General features: G+C 53.6%; 1 protein-coding gene across 2 annotated transcripts in view; it reads left to right on the top strand.

Moving 5' to 3' along the window:
- The first annotated feature begins 2,721 nt into the window (after positions 1–2,721).
- The window catches only part of CNTFR (ciliary neurotrophic factor receptor), a 37,826-nt gene continuing 26,329 nt past the window's right edge, over positions 2,722–14,218 (top strand). Inside the window, exon 1 of one of the 2 annotated variants that reach the window (XM_090275896.1) lies at positions 2,722–2,913. The gene's annotated coding sequence lies outside the window, so the exon portion shown is untranslated. Of the gene's footprint in view, positions 2,914–13,556; positions 13,745–14,218 lie in introns of those variants that run through there. The other variant, XM_090275897.1, reaches the window with a different exon arrangement.

Here is a 14,218-nt window from a genome sequence, read left to right as displayed (position 1 = left end):
GGGTGTAGGAGCGGCAGCCAGAGGGGGAACGCGCGGCCCGTACCGCCCGCCAGGTGTCGCTGTGGCCCCGGGGAAACGGCGCGGTTGCGGCCGCCCGGGTGCTGCTCAGGGAGGAACTGCTGCAGGACAGACGCCGGGATCCCGCCCGATGTGCGCCCCTTGTCCTCGCTAATTCTCTGGCACACTTACATGTCTGGCTCCTGGTCCCTGGTTACCGTGCGCGGGTCCAGGCCGGGCACCTGTAGATTTAGGCACTGCCGGCAGAAGCCCCCGCGTCCCCAGGCAGAGACCTTGGTAGGGGCAGAACTCGCCACCGCTCTCAACCTGTCCGGGATGCTGGAGGATCCCGAGGTCAAGCCAGTGAACCAGTGTGACCAGCTGATCGCGACACCTGCTCTCCCTCCAGAAGAGGCGCGGCCCCCTGAGCATCCAAACACCCCCAGGCCCAGTTTTGGTGCAGGGGGAGGGGCAATTTCCGACCCCCAGAGATATCTTTGTTTCCACCCCTGGTCCTTCCTGGTACCCACCATCTGGTCGTGGACTGTGGCCCAGGGACCTGGAAGCTGGTAACCCCGAGAGGCCAGCTAAAGGACACCTATTGTGGGTGGGGGTGGGCTGGTCCCAGCTGGGTGACACTATTTCACTGTGTCCTTACACCCCAGACAGCCTTCTCTGAGCTTCAGCCTCGGTGACCCCTGCCGATTGCACTGAGGGGATTGATTCTTCGGCCAAGGAAGTTAAAAGTGAAAAGCCCGGACGCGGTGGAAAGGTTTTTTTCTCTGCAATGGGAGTTCCTGAAGCATTTGTTGGGAAAGGGCCCAGAGCTCTGGGGAGCCTACTGGGGAAGGGTGTGAGGAAACAGTGAGATATTTCTTTCCCCTCTCCCGCCCCCCAGCCCTGAAGCAGCTCCCTGGAGGTGCTAGGCGCAGAGATTATGGGTCAAAGATCAGGTGAAAAAATCCGTGGGGTGGAGATGGGAGTGGGCCACTCATACTCAGCCTCTGGCATTCACCCTTTCTGTTGCAGTCTCGTGTGGCCTCAGAAGTTGATCAGGTTGTCTAGCCTTAATCTTCCCCGTGTTGTAAGTAGACCTGGGGCCCAAAGCTAGCGAAGTGAGCACACTGGTCCCTAAGAGGGCCAAATTGGGAAAGGAAAGCTGGATGGGGTGAACCTCCTGCTTTGATCTCATGTGTGCCATCCAGGCATAGAGGGCTTTCCCTCCCTACCCTCTTAATGCCAGTGAAGGTTTCTCCCCAGGTCAGGTGTCTAGGGGGTGAGGAAGAAGAGGGTAATTGTGAAATCAGTAAAAAAAAGTGTTTCTGCTGCCTGTCACTACCAGAACCAATAAGGAGAGACAAGGACTGAATCTCTATGGTTGCATTATTCAGATGGCCGGCAATCTGAGAAGATGGTGGGTTATGTACCCTAAAAGACCATCTTACATTTCATCTCAACCTGACCTTTTTTATAAGAAGCAAAGTGTAGGTAAGAAGTTTGGAATTTGGGAAAAATGTAGGTAAGGGGTTTGGAATTCATAGAAAAGGTTAATCAGATAAAAGCTGCAGTCCTGCAATTTTTCTAGCATCCTTTCATCTGTTGACCAGTGATTCTTTACCTGTGTCCTGGGCAGGGACATCTCCCCCTGGAACACATGGTTCGGATACCAACTTGATTGCGCACAGTCCTCCTGGGACACAAAGGTCAAATTGTTTGTGGGTCCTCTGGAGTCAGGGTGCGTCATACCTTCAGTTCCTGGAACAATAGCTTTTTACATGCATCAATTACAAAGCTTATTAACTATAACTTAAAACTAAAATTTTTCCAACTCTTGAGTTCCTCCATCAGTTGTGTTGGTGTCATCAGGGATTTGGTGGGAGGCCAGGACCCCGGCCCCCAGCCTGCTCCATTCTGGAGCACAGGAGAGTAAAGCCCCCTTACCGCTGGGCAAGGGATGTGTGTGTGTATTGCTGGGGGCGGTAGGACTAAAGAAGGGGCCAGACGGCTGACCTCCTCTGCCAAAAGCAGGGGCCTTGGAGCTCTGGCTCGTGCTACTCTTATGGAGATACTGGCAGTAGGGCCCTCAGAGTTGGCTCCGGGTGTGCTGGGGTGTCTGTATGAGGCAGCCCGGGCCTAAATGTGTGGGAGTGTGTGCAACAGAGACCTGGCCAAGGCTGACTGAGAGAGCGAGTGTGAATGAGCGACCCAGGGGGATGGGTGCGCGCCCAGCGGCACTAGGGGATCTGGTGAAGTGGGTGTGGGTGTGTGTGCGCGCGCGCGTCTTTGAGATCCGCGGTAGGGGCTGTGAGTGAAGCGCTGGGATCACAGCCGTCTGGAGGGCGTTCCCGAAAAAGGGCGAATGTGAAGGGGCCACGCGTGCCACTGCGGGCAAGTGTGTCAGTAGGGGGTGGGGTGGGCGCGTGCCAGCGCAAGGCGACTAGGAGGGGGGCTCACAGGCCTGTGGAGGGTGAGTGTGCTCGCGCGATCGGGCTCCGTGTGCCAGGAGTGGGAGCGGGCCAAGGCGGGGACGCGCGGGGGGCTGTGGCCAGGAGGGGGTCGTGGCGCGCGGCTACGGAGGCGCGAGGAGACAAGGCGGGAGGGGGAGGGGAGTGAGGGCGCGCGCGGCCGAGCGGGCGCCCGCGGTCACATGGGCGAGGGAAGGGGGGAGGGAGCGCGGGAGGGAGGGAGGAGGATGGGGGGGTTAAAGCCGCCGAGCGCGGTGGAGCCGGTGCAGAGCGGGGCGGCGGCGGCGGCAGCGGCGGCAGCGGCTCCAGCCTGCGGGGCGCAGGGCTCGGAGGCAGGATTCGGCAGCGGTGCTAGCTTCGCGCTCCCTGCTTCGTTCCCTGACTCGCTCCCTGACTGGGGCGATAGAAGGACGAGGCGCGGATCCCCAGCTATAGAAGGTCCGAGGGTGCGGTGAGTACCTCGCGGCGGCGGATCTTGCGCTGCCGGACACTCAAACCCTTGGGCTGACCACAGACCCGCGGCCCTCGTGCGCGCGGACAGAAGGAGGGACACTCGTGGGCCCGCAAACGGGTGGGGGACAGGAAAGTTCACAGGAAACTTTGCCCGCAAACTCGGGGGCCGGGGCGCAGGAGAAGCAGCCCCCGCACGTCCAGGCAAGCCAGGGGGTTGGGCGTGGTGTAGTGGGGGCGGACAATAGGCTTGGGGAAGTGGCCAGGGCGGATTGTGCTAGCATCCCTGTTCTCCCTTACCCCTCAGCAGTGCGCGCGCGGGGTCTGGGAAAATTTCGGAGCTGGGGGTCGCAGTGACCCCCGCGCGCCCGGAGATGGCTTCCTTCTCTGGCAAAAATTTGGACTTAAAAGCACTCAGGGGTGTGAACGGGTGCGTCTGCCAGTGTCTGTGTGTCCGTGTGAATCGTGTGTGTGTGTGTGTTGTGTGCATGTAGGTATATGTGCATGTCTTAGCGTGAGCCTGTCTGTGGTTTCCTCGTGAGTATGCTTGGATGTGTCTCCACGTAGTGGGGCTCCTCCAGTGTCTTTTTGTAAGTCCCTCAGTATCCGTGTGAGTCCGCCTGTGGTGTACAGTATTCCCGTCTCTTTGTGAGTCTTCCCGTTTGAGTCTCTTCCAGTGCGGCTCTGTGGGAGCCGGCCTGGGTGTCCCTGTGTTGTTCTGAGTAGTGTATCTCCCGTGCGTGGGGGCTGGGCCGCGGAGAGGTCACCAGACGGACAGCTCTCCTCCTGCTCCTCTCCTCTCCTCACCAGAGCCTCGCCTCCTGCGTCTAGCTCTCGAGCTGTTTGCCTCCTTGGCCCCCTCCCCCCTTCAGTAGCTTCAGGCGGGCAGGACTATTTCACGCCTTGTTGAAAATTCAGGATTTTCTTTCTCATTCCGTCTAGTCTCTCTTTGAGAAGCGTCTGTGTGTGTCTTGTGTAGCTAGCAGCTTGTCTGCAACACTGGGTGTGTGTCTGCATGCCTCTTGAGGAGTGTGTCTGAACATTATTTGTTTTGCCTGTAATGCTTGCTATAATTGTGTCTGTGTCATTGGGGGTGTTCGTGTGGCTGTAATCAATGAGGTGGTGGGAGTCTGAAATGCTGGATATGTTTGTGCATCTGTAATTGCTGTATGTTCAGGGGCTCTGAAACACGGAATGTATTTTTGTGGATCTAATTCTGGGTGCGATGGTGTACCACTGCGTGTGTGGGGGTGGGACCTCAACAATTGGATAAGTCCTATGGCTGTCAGTGGGGCTAGCCTGGGCTGGGAGGTGGGGGTGGAGGCTCTGTGAGTCTCAATAAACTATGCCTCCATGTCTCCACTGTGAAAACCCACACAAATCCTCTGGACTGGTTCTTGGGTTCCCAGTCAGAATTGGTAACATGGAACCAAGGTTCACACGTCATCAGAGCTAATACTCAACCTGGGATCCTAGCCTTAAACAAAGACTAGGAATTTAAAGTTCACATTCAAGATTTCTTGGGGTTCTGGAATTCATACTCAGATTCACATTGGGGCACTTAAATTCACATGGACTCAGAATTACACTAGGACAAGGGGACTCACACTCAGATTCACACTTACATTCTGGAGCTCATATCCAGCTATACGTTTGAGTCCTGGAGTTTACACTCAGACTCACACTGGGACTCTGGGCTCACACTTAGATTCACATTTCTATCCTGCCTTAGTTCATAGACTTACGCTGAGACCTAGAGCCCATGCTCAGAATCTCAGTGTGTTCACCACTGGACTCATGCTAAGACCCTGGAGCTTATTCCATTCATACTTACATCCTAGGGCTCATACTCAGAGTCACATTAAGACTAGGGGCTCACACTCAGACTCACATGGAGAACCTGGGGCTCACATTTGAACTCAAGGACTCACATAGGACACAGGTTCATAGACTTAAGCTTCCATCTTGGAGCTCACACTAAGACTCAAACTAGAACTCTAATGATTACATGCAAGAGTCTCACTTCCACCCTGGGATAACTTAGGGATCCAGTGTTCACACTCAGACTTATAAAGGAACCCCAGTACTCATATTCAGAATGGCCTTACGATTAGAGGCTCACACTTAAACTTACACTAGAACTCTAATATTAATTTATACTGACCTGTATGGAAATCCAGGAACTCATAGTTCAGTCCTGGGACTTAGAGTCAGATGCACACTGGGACCTGGGTTCACACTCAAACCTATACTTCCATCTTGAAGTTCATACTCAGATTGACATTCCTGGCAGTTACATTAAACTCACCCATCCATCTTGGGGCTTATACTCAGACTTGCATTAGGTCCCTGGTGCTCACAGTCAGAGTCATTGCTTCCATCTTGAGGCTTTCATAGTCACATCACCTTGGGGTTCACCCAAGTTACACTCTTATCCTGGGGCTCAAACATTCAAATGCACACTAGGATTGTGGTGTTAACACTCCTAGTGGAATTTAGAACTCAGATTTAAATACATCCATGCTTTCTTTTGGTTTAGGGAGTATATCACGGCAATTGGGGTGAAGAACAGAGACTGCTATAAAACCCGTCCCCTCCAAAGGTGGGGTGGGAAGGGAAGGGGCTACATCTCGACTTGGGAAGTGGGCAGATGGAGAGGGTGGTGGTAAACACTGACCCAGTTTAACTTTTCTGCCTTTACTTCCCCAAGGAGTCTAGGCTCTTGGCAGGAAGATCTGAGTAGCTATTTGTTACAGGAGTAATATGTACCCTTAGTCTCCCATGTGCCTTGTTCATGCACATTCCTCTTAAATAGTTTGGTTTATTCCTTCTGTGCTAGAGAGGGTCAGGTGTGGGAAATAAGACTCTTGTCTTCCCAAGACATCTCCCCCATCCCATTCATCCCTACAATGGTAGGGGTGTGAAGATTATCTGGTAAGGGGGTAGATCTCTGGCCCTTTTGAGCAGTCAGGATGTTGAATCTGATTCTAAGGGAGTTGGTAGCCCCTGAGAAGGTAGCTGGAGGAAGAGACTGGATTGGAACCCACCCTCTCTTTTCTCCCCTGGCTAGAGAGGGGTAGAGGCTAAGTTTTGTTATCAATCATAGCCTCCTGGAATGCCTGTTGAGTCTTTATCCTGTCTCCATGGAATGCCCTGTGTTCTCTCTACTCTTCAAAAGAACAATAGCCCTGGGGGGTGGGGGGGGTGTTGTGTTGCAATCGACCCTAGGACTCCACCTCCTTTGGAGTCACTGTCTGGACTTTACATGCCCTCCTGCTACGGGATCAGTGGGTGGGGTGCCTGAGGTACACTATCACCCCTTGGGAGCCCAGGAAGTCAGGACTTGGTCCTCGGGCTTAGATAACTGAGCTGTAACTCCTTCCTGTCCCTGAAGGGGACACATGCTCTCTCCAGCCCCTCTATGGGTGTGGGGGGCTTAGAGGCAAGGCGCCCTGCTCTCTGCCCGCCCCTCTTGGGGAGTTGAAGTGTAAATGAATCTGAGACATATGGAGTGGATTTTCTTTGAAATGCAGATGGGTTGGGGGGGGGACCATGTGTGCCTGGTTTTGGGGGTCTCACAGAGCAAGGAGGCTGAGAAAAGAGCACTGACCCCTTCTTCAGAAGACCATGGGACATCAGCTGTGTAAACTCCTGTGGCGCAGGATGACCACACCCACCAGGGCTCCTGGCTTCCTGTGGGGAGGAGCAAGTTGTCTCTGGGCCAAAAGCACTGAGGTCATCACCCTCTCCCCTCTGCAGAGGGCAGAGAGCTCCCAAAGAACAGAGCCATGCTGGGGTGGGGGTCACCAGAGCCAGGAGCTCTGGGGGAACAAGGGGTGGAAGGTGGAGCTGGGACAGATGTGGGGACAGAGTTAGACCCTGCCACTGTGGGAACCATCTCCCGGAAGCTGGGGCTAGAGCTGTAGCAGAAGAAACTGAAGTTAGATTGTGGTGATGACTTCTGGTCAGCACAGGGGCTGATTCTGGGGTTTCAGGAATGGACTGAAGAGTCCTTAGTCCTGCAGGAGGATTGGTTTTTCCAGACCAGCACATTCAGTATGCCCCAACATACACTATACTTTCCCCTCATAACACTCAGCAAGTTTGCCTAGTAATTGCCCATGAACTTCTGTAGGAGACTCAGAGACTGGGTCTGCTTTGCTCCCCATAGTACCCTGCCCCTGGCACAGACCTGATACACAGTAGAAGGGCAGTGTTGATTAAACAGTACACCTTTTTCTCTCCCATCAGACTCAGTGCTTCTCATACGCAGAACCAGAACCCCAGCTCCCAGCATAGTGCCTGAGGGCAATTAGGTGCTCAATAAATGTTGAGGAATGAATCACTGAGTGGGGACTTCCTGGGATTTGTGATTTGAGACCCAACATCCTCTGTTGTACACCCTTATTTGGCTTGAAGGACCCCTGAGTAGTTTGCAGGCTAGACTAAATGTAGGACTTCCCTGTACTTAGGGTTGGAGAGCAGAGGACAGGCAGCTTCTTCCTGGAAAAGGTCTGGGCTAGGGGAGACTGGGGTACGGCAATGACCTTGATTCTGTGGCAGAGGTCAGAGGTCACCTCTGTCCTCTGCCCAGCTTCAGGATTCTTCAAAAGGTGGGAAAGTCCGTCTCTCCCCATGCTGTTGTGAGAGTGTCCCTTTGTTTAGGTCTGGGTTTCTTGGACTCTAGCTGAGACAATGGACTCCATCTCTGAGCCTCCAAGGCTAGGCTTTGAGGTTGTTAAGCTGTTGTGGGTACCACAGACTGTCTGTATTGGTTATTAATGGCTCTCTGAGAACACGGGGTTCAGATCCTAAAAATACCCTGTCCAGCCAGAGCCTAGGAGTTGCCAGTGTTGGCTGGTGTAGAGTGGCTGCATATTGATCAGATAGAGAGCCAGGAGAGATTGAGAGAGTGTGGGGAAACTGAGGCAGTATGGGCAGAAGAGGCACAGGAGATAGGACCTTCATTTTCTATGGAACAAAGATTTATAAGATTAGTTGTGTCAGTCAAATTATGGTGTGGCAACATTTAGGGTAATCTTATCTTACATTGCAGAGAATTTCCTTCTGAGATGTATCAATTAATTAGTCAACAGTAACTATCTCAAGTCTAGTTTCAGGATGTTGCAAAATAAGTGTGTAGCACTAGATTTTTCTCAGCCAATGCCTACATCCCTACCTCTTTGAGCCCTTCCTTGCAGCCCAAGTCCTACTGAGATTCTTGCATACCCACCTGACCTCTGACCCCCAGGCCTCTGTGTAACCCTTCCCTAGGTGAAGGATACTGCATAGTGGTCTCACAAAGGCAAAAAGAGCCCAGCCTCTGAAGTCAGATACTGTGTGACCTTGGTCTGTGAGCTGACCGTTCTGGGCCCCTCCATGAAATCATGGGATGGGGGGTTGCTGAGCCATGTCCCAGGCCCGGAGAAAAGGCGGTTTTGGCACCCATCCAGACCCCTGACGTCAATGACTCTCCAAATAATGGAATCAATATTGGGTGGGGTGGGGGGGCAAGCATGAACCAGGCCCCAGCGATTAGAAACAGATCAGCACAAACCCGCAGCTGATTCTGATAGAGCTGCTTTGGAGAGCTAGGGTGGGAGGCCTGGAAGGAGGTGGGTCTTCATGGGGAGCGGGGGCTCAGGAATGGGAGGCGCAGCCACTGAGTGTGCCCCAAGTGTCCAGAGCATGAGGATGCACAAGTGGGCAGAGACTCTGGTTCTGCCTGGGTTAGAATGATACGGTAGGGACCCATGTCCTTGTCCCTTGCTCGTTTGAGCCTGTAGGGTTCCAAGGCTAGGGAAAGTTTGTGAATGGAGACTTCATTTAATATTTGAGTGATAAAGAGTGGGCATCCCAGACTGAGGCCCCTAGGCTGGATTGTATTAAGGGCCACAGGTTGTACAAGTATAGAGAGTTGTGAGTGAGACCTAAGGGAAATGACCTTTAGTTTGGTGGCAAAAGACATTAATCTATGACTGAGAGATGGATATTCCCCCTCAGATTGGGAGTCTGGCATCTTCTATCAGTTCATGTACTTTCAGCCTCCTAGAAGGCAGGTGAGGATGGAGGGGGCCATGGGGTCCATAGGGGGCTGGCCTGGCGGCAGCTGACAAAAAACAGGAAGAAGGGCTGGGGGAGCAGCTGTAATTACGGGGCATTTATTATTAATCAGATGAAATTGCTGGAAGCAGCTGGTGTAATCTGCGTAGTGATACAGACTGCATGCCCCCCCACACACACACAACACACACACCACACACACAGCCTGAGCCTTGTTTGTTTTCACAGATTTTTTTCTTGTGAAGGCTGACTGGCTCTATATGTGTCTCTGTGTCTGTGTACGTTGGTGTGTATCTGTCTGTGTTTTTCATCTTCGCCTATACCCTGCTCTCTCTCTGTTGTCTTTTTTTCTGACTCTCTGTCATTCTTTGGCCTGATGTGGACCTGTCTGTCTCTGTCTTCCTCTCTGTCTCCTTCTCTTTGGGCTTATTTCTTGGTGTTTGTGTATCTGTTACCACTAGCCAGCATATCTCTAACACGTTGTTTCAGTTTCTGGCCATCTCTCTCTAGTTGGTGGTTTCTCTGCATCTCTGGGCAGAGTTGGATGACATGGAGTCCCTTTCTCATGGGTATGTGTTTAAGCACTTGATCATGTCTTTGGGACCAATATTTGGGGAAGAGGGTCATTTGGACCCTGAAGATCTCCTGGGGTCTTGTAGAAGGTGAGGGCTCTGTTAAGTAACTAGAGCTCTTAGAAGCATTAGTGGATTTCAAGACAGTCCAGAGAACAAGGCCAGCTCCCTTAACAATATGAGTTGTGTGACTCCGGGCAAGGTGCTTTTGTTCTCTGAGCCTCAGTTTCCTCATCTGTGAAATGTAAACAGGATTGCCGCCAAAGGTTGTTCTGATTATTCAGTGCAAAAATGTATGTTAAGTACTTCATGTGGTGTCTGGCTCATCAAGGATCCTGAACAAGTGTTAACTGTTACTGTTACTATATTATAATTTCTGGAAAAGACACTGTACAGATAAGAGAGAAATCTTCAGAGGCAAACTGGCATAGCAAAAAGACTTTAGTACCAAGATTCAAATTTATGTTCTGGAACTAACCAGCCTGTGTGGTTTTTGGCAAGTTACTTAACCTTTCTGAATATCAGTTTTTTCAACTGTCAAATGTGAGTTGTGCGAGAACCTACCTCATGGAGAAGTCAAGAAAATCAAATAGGATGATGCATACAAAGGGCCTAACACAGTTCCTGGCACATAACAGATGTTCAATAAATCAGAGTGGTGATGAGGCAGAGGAAAGGGATGGTAAGATGGTGGGTGTTTATGCGCTGCCAGTGGCCATGTGTCTCTGTGTGAGTATGATGTGAAAATGTGTGTGATATTGGAGGTACTTGTGACTGTGAACTGATTGTGTGGAGATTTCAGATTGTCTTTGGGTGAGTATGAGTGTGTGTCTGTATGCGGTGTCAGCCACTGGCTTCTGGCCTCCCTCTGTCCCTGTGTTTCAGCAAGGGGTGCCAGATGGAATTTGGATTATCCCAACTTTCCTTCTTCTAGATGCTTCTCTGCTCTCTGCCTCAGTCTCTCCTTCTTACAGTGGGGTTGTAAGTATGGAACAAGCTCTGAGTTGGACTAAGGCCTATGGTTCCTCTGTGACCTCTGATTTGCGCCCTTTACCCTTCTGGAATTCAGCCTTTTCACATCATCTGCCCCCTGGGTTTTGGAAGTCTCAGGAAGAGTTTGGTCTGGAGGAGGAGGACATTGATGTGCTCAGTGTGAGGCCAGTGGTGAAGAGGTATGTGCTGGGAACCCAGGTAAGGCAGGTCAGTCTCAGGGCATCAGGCAGATAGGGTGAGTGAAGGAGGGCCTGAGATCCCTTTCTTTTCCTCCCGTCTTCTTCCTCCTGAGGCTTTCCATGCTTTCATAACAGGTCTGTAAAGGGGAAGAGACTTACCCGCAATCACATGGGCAAGAGCGAAGCCTGGTCAGAAAACTGTTCTGCAAGAGGGGACTCCTGGATGTGAGAGTATGTTTCTTTCTCATTGTCAGACTTCCTCTCTGCCCCCAAAGCATTTCTCTGGCTTGACTGGGGAAGCAGCTGGGTTTGGAGGAAATGGAACAGGGGGTCAGAAAGTCCAAAATCTTCTAGGGCCAGCTATAGGTCTGGGCCTGACTCTCTCTGCCTTTCATTCAATCCAGGCCAGGCCCCTGGATTGGCAGCCTGGAGGTGGGGTTGTCCAAGGAATTGAGGCGCTGGAGCGGAACGGAAGGGCTTATTGTCCAAAACCCGCCAGAGGCCCACAAAGACCAGCCGGGCTTTTTATCTCAGCTCCCAAGCAGACTGGCCATTTTCCTGGCTTGGGAGTGGTGGGGAACGACCCTTCAGAACCACGACTATGGTGTTGTTCAGGGTAGGCTAGGGTATCCCAGGCTGATACATGGCCATTAAAGAGAGTTAAAATGGAGCTGAGGTTCTGGAGGAAGGGAGGCTCCAGAGGGTTGTAGAGAGTTAAGCTTCCATCTTCACTGTTCCCAGGGGACCGAAGGACATGGAGTGGGGTATCTGATAGAAGTTCAGATTTATACAATAATAGATAATATTTATAAGGGGCACACCTGGGAGGAGTCTGATGGCTTGTTGGGAAAGTGAGCTACTGAGCTGTGAGAGCACAGGACCCCCCCCCCCCTGCCAAATTAGGAACACCTTAGGGAATTGGAACAGAGGCTGCAGAAGAGCAGGCTAGTGGTCAGACAAGAGAATGGGGTCCCTGCAGCAGGAGGGACTGAGGCCAGACAGCAGGAAGGACTTCCTGCCAATGAACAGTAGCTCAGATGCCCTGACCCTGTCCCCAGGGATCCCAGAGGATAGCAAAGAGCAGGGGAGCTGGAGAACACCCCCCAGGGGTTAAGGCTGAGGCAGCTTCTGTGAAGGCTGAGGAGGCTGGAAGGAGGACTTGGCAGTTCTGTCCACCCTCCCCCAGCAGCACCTCCAGCTCCACTTTAAAAACAGCTTTTTAATTTAACAAAGTGGATGAAAAACTGTTTTTGGAAATAAAAGATAATCTGCTGTCTCCCAGCCTAGCACTCAGCCCTTGCAGAGAGCCTCTATCTTTGGGTTTCTCCCACTGCCAGTGGCTCCCTTCCTCTCTGTGTCTCTGTATCTTTATTTTTTGCTGTTTCTGCTCCTCGGCCCCCTGGCTTTCCTTTGGCCACCCCTCACCCTGCCCCCCTCCCCAACTTAAGCCTCTGTGGGAATCTCATCCTCATTCCCTTATCTCCATGTCTCTGCATTTCCTTCTTTCTCCCAGTCTCCTCTCTTCTCTCTCTCTCTCTCTCTCTCTCTCTCTCTCTCTCTCTCCCCCCCTCCTGATTCGTCTCTGTCTCCCAGCCTGTCTCAATCTCTGTCTCCCTTCCTCCCCTTCCTTTCTCCCCCAACCCCTGCTCTAAATGGGTCTATTTAAAACACCCGACGCTGCCAAGTTAGAAAAGCGTCTCCTGATAAAGCGCATTAGGCAGAGGGAGGGAGGAGGGGGGAGGAGGGAGTAGTGGCGGAGGGATTGATCCAAGCCCGTAACCCCATTAATCAGGCATTGTGGATCCCCCTCCCTCCCCCAGCTTCAGCCCCTTCAGAACTAAAAGCCCCTGAAATATTTATCACCCCTCCCCCATGGGGGCGAGGGGAGGAATGTGTGGCCCTTGGTGTGAGCATCCCCAGATGCTTGGCACACCCCCCACTGTGTGTAGGTCCACATGTGTGCATGTGCTCATGTCTACATGCCCGGGTGTGCACACCTGACAGGCCCAGGGGTCAGCTACCATCCCCCCTGACACACACAGCAGCTTGGTTCCCTAAGAGTCCGGCTGGGCTCCATCCTGCCCTTCCTGAAAGGTTGGGCTTGCAGAATAGGGAGACTTTGGGGTCAGGTGGGGATCTTCATGCCCCCCCCCCCCCCCACCAAATACTGGGTGACAATGAGGGCATGAAGGTGAGTTGGGATTCAATGTCCAAATTTCCCCAAATTTCCAGTGTGAAATGTAACTTGGGGAATACAGTTGGGGACTCCATGTTCCTAAATGCACAAAGGTAACTTGGAAGGCTGGTTCAAGTTCCCCCTTTATCCTCAGAGGGCAGGAATACAAGCTTAGGTGGTTTGGGAGCCTCCCAGTACCCTCAGAAATGCAAGGAGGTGACCTGGGCCTGGGAGGAGGTCTCCATCACCCCCAGAAGGTAGGAAGGTCGTCACTCTGGGGGTGATGTGGAACTGGGTCCCTCATCTCAGGGCTTGCTGATTGCCCCTGGCAGCAGAGGTCAGTCCTGAGACAAGCAGGGGTCTGTCCGAGTTGGCCTGAGGCGACTTCGACCTGGGGGGGGGGTCCCGCAGGCCCCGGTTGCCCCTGGGTTTGACGAGGGGCCCCCAGGTCAGGACCCGAGAGGGTCCCTTCCCCCTCCCCTCTCGTTGCATCAAGCGCCACATCTCCTCCTGACTCAGACAATTAGATTCAAAGGATGACCTCACTGCCTGCCGTCCCTTACTCGCTCTCTCTCTGCTCACTGGGCTCGCTGGCTGGCTCGCTCGCTCTCGGCGCGCTCCTTTCTCCCCTCCTCCCGGCCCGCTCTCCGCCTCGCTCGCTCGCTCGCTCGCAGCTCAGCGCAGCGGCCCCTTGCCCGCCCGCCAGGACTCTTGGGTGAGGGGGGGGTCTTCTGCCTCCCGGGCTGCTCGGGCCCCAGCCCCGAGCTCCGGGGGCTCGATGCCCGCGGGAGGCTGGGCCGACCCGCGGAGCGCCGGAGACACCGACGGGGCGTCTGCGTGGGGACACAGGTCAGTGGCCGCGCGGCCGCAGGGCCTCAGAACTTGTCACCTCCACTGCCGCTGCCGAGACGCCCCCGCCCGCGCCCACCAGCCCGCCCGCCTCAGCGCTTCCCGCTCCTTTCTCGGCCCCCGCCCCCTGCGGCTGCTCCGCGCGCTCCCCCTGCCAAGCTGTCTCTCTTCTCTGCTCTTTCTCCCCCCCAACCCCCCTGCCTCTGCAGCCGGTGGGAGGGACTGGGACTTCCTGAGGTCTCAGGGATGGGGCAGGGGGCCCGTTGACTGCAGCCGAACCAGGCCTCTGCCAGAGGAGGGGGCTCTGACTGCGTCCTTTGGCTTCGGGAAGGGGACCACCAACTGGGTGGGAAGGGGGTTACTGAGAGAGAGGCCCAGGGTGTGTGTGGGTGACATCTAGACAGAGAGGATGAGCTCCTGATATCTTTCTTTTCTCACATCCTGTGCGCCTCTTGCCTGGCTTCGTTGGTCCTC

The sequence above is a fragment of the Furipterus horrens genome, unplaced genomic scaffold, assembly GCF_987537825.1.
Source record: "Furipterus horrens unplaced genomic scaffold, mFurHor1.1.pri manual_scaffold_4, whole genome shotgun sequence".
NCBI lineage: Eukaryota > Metazoa > Chordata > Mammalia > Chiroptera > Furipteridae > Furipterus > Furipterus horrens.
Note: the sequence above shows the minus strand (reverse complement) of the source record. Positions and strands in the feature narration are given on the sequence as shown.